The sequence below is a fragment of the Mirounga leonina genome, unplaced genomic scaffold (assembly GCF_011800145.1).
Source record: "Mirounga leonina isolate KUSES-001 unplaced genomic scaffold, KU_Mleo_1.0 Mir_224, whole genome shotgun sequence".
NCBI lineage: Eukaryota > Metazoa > Chordata > Mammalia > Carnivora > Phocidae > Mirounga > Mirounga leonina.
Window position 1 is genome coordinate 11,148,952 of NW_023270615.1, and position 6,719 is coordinate 11,155,670.

Here is a 6,719-nt window from a genome sequence, read left to right on the forward strand (position 1 = left end):
GGTATGTGAGGGACGGCGATTGAGCTGGCAGCTCTGCAGTGTTTTCCTAAGCCCATCTATCCCTTTCCCTCTTCCTGGAAAAGCAGGACCGTTTCTGCGCAGGAAGAAGGCCACGACCCATTGCCTTGGCTTTGGAATAAAGGCAGCATGCTGTTTTCTTTTCTACTGAAAGAAAATTCTTTTTAGGCCCTGGGCCTCAGCCAGAGATTGTTCTATGTTCTGCCATAAGGAAATTACCAATCATATATTTGCTCTGTTGTTACTCAGCATGGCTGTGATTTAGAAGCCAGCCAGTCGTAAGAATATCTTTTCAGTCCATTTTGCTGAGGATGATTACCACAAAAGGATGTGGCTGAGCCAGTGGCCACCCTGTTCCAGGACCGCTCACACTCGCTCTCCCTCCCTCCCTGCCGAAGTCACTGGCTGTTTCCCGGGCTGGGAGCTGGGAAGTCACAATCAGCTCTTGGAGCGTGAAAGGTGGAATTCGCACTCGTCCCTGAGCTACCCTGCCTGAATGCCCGCAAGGATTTTGCCAAGAAGCTAGAAAGCAAAATGTCATGTTTTCTGGGCACATGCTGGTACAGATAGGTCGGATTTTGAGGACATTTTGGGGCGGAGCTGGTGTTTTAGAAAACCAGCTGCCCCATGCCTCTCCACGAAGATCTTTTGACGATTTAAGAGGCGCGGGGATGGGAACTATATGCCTCCTTTTCAGGTCATGGAAGTTGCATAAGAAATAATCTGAAGACCAAATGCCCGTCTTATTTTTGAGCCAAAACAGGTTTTACACCTGTTCCCCACCCCCAACCCAGAAAGATCCAGTTTGCCCAGCACTGGAACCACCTGCAGGGGTGAGGCTGTGTGGCAGAGAGGGAGGGCCCTGAGCGCAGGCAGGCAGGGACTGCTTTGCCACCAGACTGGTCGGGTGGCTCCACACCCAGGGCCAGCCAGGTGGCCACTGATTTCTCACATGTTGGGCAGCAGAGAGATTCTGGCTCAGATCCACCTGCTCTGCAATGAAACTGATGTGCTCAAACAAACAGATAATAAAGATAACAGTCACTGATTAGATTGGGTCCCTCAATCCTACCTAGAAATATGCCGCCACCACCCCGAAAAGCCAGTCTTCCGAAAGGACGAGAAGTTCAGGTGCCGGGCTGACCAATACTAGTTGAATGAATGAGGGTAAAAACATCCTTGGAGAGTGGCGTTGAAAGTCAGGAGAGTGTTACTACGAGGGAGCGGGGAGGTTCCTGGGAGGGAGCCTCCTAGAGGCTGGCGATCCCCCAGGAATGGTTTGCTTCTTAGCCTGGAAGTAGCTACACTCTTATGTTCCCTTTATGATAATTCAACAGGCCGTATACTCACAATTTGTGTACTTCTGTGTGTGCATATGTTAATTTCAATTTTTTTTTTTTAATTTAAAAAAATGTGAGGGCCCCTGGGTGGCTCAGTTGGTTAAATATCTGACTCCTGATTTCTGCTGGGGTGGTGATCTCAGGGTGCTGAGATCAAGCCCCAGGTTGGGCTTTGTGCTGAGCATGGAGCCTGCTTAAGAGTCTCTTTCCCTCTCCCTCTGCTTCTACCACCCCCCCACCCACTCACGCATGTGCACACTGTCTCAAAAAAAAAAATTTTTTTTTTTTAATTTGAAAAATTTGAATAAAAAAGATCTTAGGTGGGAGGGTGTCGGTTTTGTAGATTTGAAGGTGAACAGGAATGGGGGCGAATGGCTGGCTCAGTCGGTAGAGCATGAGACTCTCGATCTCAAGGTCATGGGTTTGAGCCCCACGCTGGGCATAGAGCTTATTAAAAAAAAAAAAAAAGTGAGCAGGAATAAAACGATAGTGAACCTAAACCTGGAAACGCTGGGTCCCACCATTTCTTTAACATTGATACAGAGCTTTGCACACGATGGGTGTTGTGGTCCACCCGTAACCTTGGGTAGTAATCATTTGGGCTGTTCTCAGATGTTCCGGTTCTTTTTCCGGGTACTCCCTGCCTACTTCTGAAGTCAGGCTTGGCTGTGTGATTTTGTTGGCAGCGGAACATGAGCGAGAAGTGACGTGTCCGTTGCAGGTGGGAGCTTGAAAAGCCAGTCTGCTGCTGTGTCCCCTTCTCCCATCTTGTTCGTGGAAACAAGTGTCCAGACGGACTTAGCGCCGCCGGGGACCCCTGGGGACTGCGTGGAGCAGAGTGTCCTCACCAACCTACATTCCAGGGCTGTCAGGAACACAGATTTACCATTATCCTGTCGCGGGAGGGGAGTTTGCAGGTGATTTGTCAGCACGGCATGACTTAGGTTTTCTTTATTGATACAGAAATTGGTTTCGGGCTGTGGGTGCGGCTGGACCCGAATGGCTTAGTAGGTGAGCTGTGGACGGCAGGGGCGTGGGCTTAGTGGACTCAGTCAAGGACATGGGAAAGCGATGCATGCTTTTCAGTATCTTCCCGAGGCTGGTACGTGCCAGGAGCTAGCGACCTTGGTGCACAGGGGCGCAGATAGCCTGTTATGTAGACGCCCTGGGGCAGCAAGGACTAGATCTCTGGGAAGGACAGCCATTTCCTGTGTCCCTGGGGAGGCTGATTGTATCTCATGAACGTGTCGGTCTCAAACCTGAGCACACATCAGAATCCCGAGGAGGGCTTGTGACAACCCAGACGAGTTTCTGATTCAGTGGGTCCGGGAAGAGGCCTGAGAATCAGCATTTTAAAAACAAGCTACAAACTCCCCAGTGAGGCTGAGGGTGCTGGTGCTCATGGGGAAGGAGTATTAGAGGTAGTCTCTTACTTCAACCACAAGCACCTGCTGGGTAGGCATTTTCAGTATCTGTATTCCTTAATCTTGGTGGGCTTTGTTTGTAATTTCCAGTGACTGAGACTTCACAGTTAGCTTGTGCACTGCGAACCTTTTGCTCCCCAATTTAAAAATCAAATTTTGCGAAGGTGCAGTTGTCTCATGGCAACTCTTTCTTTCTAGAGCTTGTATAATATATCAAGTGTTAATAAATCCTGTGTTCCTCCAGAATTGGGTTTTAGAACCCAGCCAGAGGCCTGGGCTTGAATCACAGCAGTCTTAACAAGAAAAATGACGTACCCAGTGCACTTGGAAAGAAAGCAAGCTTTATTTGCGTGGATCCCACTGAGTCTCTCTCTGTGTTGGCTCACCCCCTCGTGAATGCTCGTTTAAAAATCACTGTCTCCTCCTGAGACCCCAGGGAAGCACTAAGGAGAGGGTGGGCTGTGTGGATGTCCTCCCAGCCCCCCAGCTGCTGTCCCTGAATTCCTCTCTCTGTTCCTGTCCTGCATCGGGCAGAGGCTCACAATGGTTTCCCTTTGCAGAGCCAGGCTGGCGGTCTTTCTGGATGCTCACGCCAAGGCCTGAGAGACAGGGGCATCTGTGAGGGCAGGCCCTGGGGGCCCACAGGACCAGGAACCAACTCGAGGGGTCTCCCCACCCAAAGGCACATAATCGTGCATGTCCATCGTTCTTGGGTCAGAGACTCAGTTGAGACGAGTCAAGAAGAGGGAGGGGAAATTTATAGGAGGGGAAACCCACCTATAAATTAATCTCTGAGAGACAAGACTCCCTTTCAGGAAGTACACCGGCCGACACTGATTGATGGCAGGCCTTGAATGACCAGAGAACATTCATGAAGTTGCTCCCGAGGCCCCATTCAATCATGGTCAGGGTAGAGCCGGAAGCTTGGTGTTGATCTTGTAAGCCCTGCCGTGTTTTCTGGTCCGCATAATATTTCAAAAGGTAGAACAGAGTACTTTTATGTGTCTCTGTGTGTTAGGAGTTTGGGAACTCAGGCTCAGGAGGCCGATAAACCTATGACTGCCAGAGTGACAGACTTGGATTCATGAGTTCGTCCTGCCAGATGCATATCTGTGCTTCTGATTCACACTGAAATTAGGGAAGCCAGACACTGCCACCCCTCTCCCGTGAGTCTAACGAAGGGGACCTCTCGGTGGTCTGTACACACGCTGAGCTCTGCATGAAGGGGAGTTTTATCCAGATGTCAACATCAAGAACAGCGACCGCTGCAAAGAGCCGGCCTGTCTGGATAGAGAAGCCCCCTGCTCTCGGCAATCCGTGGAAATATGGGGAGGCATCTCTTTTCCGGGCTCTGCTTCAACCCCCTCCGTTGATTTGATGCCTAATGAAGAATGACTTTTCACTTCTTGCTGTGCTCATTCTGTGGTTTCTACCAAGATATTGAACACATCTGTAGAGCTGAAGGCCGGGGAAGGATCTTCAGCTCGAGGTAGCGCAAGCGAAGATCAGTCTGCAGGGACCCATTTTTCTTTGAAGGCGAAAGTTGCTGCTGATAACTCTTCCAAGGGTGCGTCATTCTCTGATTTATAAGTGGGCACGTGAGTGACCTTGCCCACAGTGATGCTCTGTAACACACAGCCCGCAAAGCCTCTGCGGTATCCAGCCGTGAGCATTTATTCCTCCCGGGTTTGGGGGGCCCACTAACCTCTGGCTCTGCTGCTGACCGTGGCCCATCTCACGCTGGGCCGTCAGCTGAGGGAAGCTGGCTCCGTTCCCGTAGCTCACGGTTTCAGCTCTGTGACTCGTACCTTCCAGCTGCATAGCCCAAGAATGTTCTCAAGGCCATGACAAAGATGCAGGAGGAGCAAGTGGACCAGGCTTGTTCAGGCTTCGCTTCAGTGCTGGCACCCCATCATTCCACACGACATGCTCTTGGCCCCAGCAAGTCCAAGACCAGCCCAGATTCAAGGAGATCGGGAAACAGGTCGGGCCTCTTCAGTGAGAAGAACAAGTCAGGATGTTTGGCTTCAAACAGAGTAAAGGATGTGGAGCCAGAAAATGCAATAAATACTTCACAGTGAGATCCTTCCCTTAGTGGTTCTGGCCAGGGTTTTGGGTGTTGCTCAACAGACCTACTTCTATTACCCTCCTTGAATACCTGTGGGAAAGGGTGGAGACAGTAAATCTGGTCCCTCCTTGAGGCTAACTGATGCTTGCGGAGCTCTTCCACAGTGGACACCTCATGGAAATTTTCAGCCAAACCATCATCACTGCAAGGAGCATCACCCTGGGGGAGCCCCTGACTAGACTCCCCTGCCACAGAGCGGCCAGGGACTGTGACAACGTGCAGCAGTGGGCAGGAAGTGGGGTGGCCACCCGGAAGCAGCTGGAAGGGAGGACTTGTCCTAAGCGTCTTGGGAGCTGGTTTCGAATGCTGTGTTTGAGGGACATCAGCCAGGGTGAGACATGACAGAGGAAGACCCTTCATTGCTCCAGGCTGTCCTCACCCAGGCACCCACACCGGGAACCATGTCCATAGCCTTTGGCTTCCTGCAGACAGAGTCCAAGAGGGGACTGGCATGAGTCACGTTAGAGCCCCTTCGGCTCCCAGCTAGAAGCAGGATTCTCACCACAGGCCCTGGCTACCTCCCGTGGCCAACAGGCAGGGCTCCGTAATCTCGTCTGAAGTCTTGTCCATGGACTTGTTCCGAGGCAGTCTTACCAAGTGAGTCGGGCACGGTGTCGGGGCAGTTACCTGCCCTTCGGGAGCTGGTCCCAGCCTAACGTCCCCCACGGAGCTGGGATCTTGGTTGTGCTGGCTGAGGGGCTGTGCGTGCTGAGGTTGGTGGCGGGCAGCCGGCAGAGACAAGAGCTTTCCCACTTGCTAATGGAGTGAAGGGAACTCCTGGGGGGCCCAGTCTGTGAAGCATCTGACAACTCTTGATTTTGGTTCAGGTTATGATCTCAGGGTTGCGAGATGGAGCCCCATGTTGGGCTCCTTGTGCAGCAGGGGGTCTGCTTGGGATTCTCCCTCGCCCTCTGCCTCTCCCCCTGCTTGTGCACTTTCTCTCTCAGATAAATAAATAAATCTTTTAAAAAGAAGAAGAAAGAAGGGAACTCTTCACTGCCTAGGGACAGCATAACCGTCTGGCTGCTCTGTGAGAAGCCATCTGCCGAATAGCCTCAAAATACAGAGGCATGTGTTCCCGGGCTCCACCGTAAAGGTCCAGCCGACGGCATCGTCACTTTGGTCAAGCACGAGAAACACCTTTGTAGGATTGTGGGCGGAGCTCACTGGAAGACAAGGAGACCTGTGTAACTCTCAGACCCCAGCCTCGCAGACGAAGACTGGAAGAGCCGGCGGCCGCACGCTGAGGGGGATGGATGCCTTCTTATAGTTGTCTTCAGATGCCGTGGGTCCCAGGATCTGCAGGGCCGGGCCCTGCCACCCACATTCCCTTCCAGGGATGCCACTTTCCCCACAACCCAGATGGCGAGCAGAAGCACTTGTCGGGAAGAAGGTGCTGGGTCCCAAGTCCGGAGTCCACAGGCTGTTCACCATGAGCCACAGGGTGGGCGGTCACGCATCTAAAGGGCAGTCATGTGAACAGGGAGAAGAGGAGTTCTTTCCTGCTCCAGGAGGAAGGGGGTGGAACACTGAGCCAAAAACCCAACCCCCAGCACACAACGCATTTATTTTTTTTATTTTTTTAAAGATTTTATTTATTTATTTGACAGAGAGAGGCACAGCGAGAGAGGGAACACAAGCAGGGGGAGTGGGAGAGGGAGAAGCAGGCTTCCCGCGGAGCAGGGAGCCCGATGCGGGGCTCGATCCCAGGACCCTGGGATCACGACCCGAGCCGAAGGCAGACGCCCAACGACTGAACCACCCATGTGCCCGCACACAATGCATTTAAATGACACCCCTCCGCCCCCC

The 6,719-nt window shown here is 52.2% G+C and overlaps 1 non-coding gene across 1 annotated transcript; it reads left to right on the plus strand.

The window, feature by feature from the left end:
* The first annotated feature begins 1,727 nt into the window (after positions 1–1,727).
* On the plus strand, positions 1,728–1,800 carry TRNAE-CUC. Its single transcript has one exon. It is a non-coding gene; the product is annotated as a tRNA-Glu (tRNA).
* Positions 1,801–6,719: the final 4,919 nt, after the last annotated feature.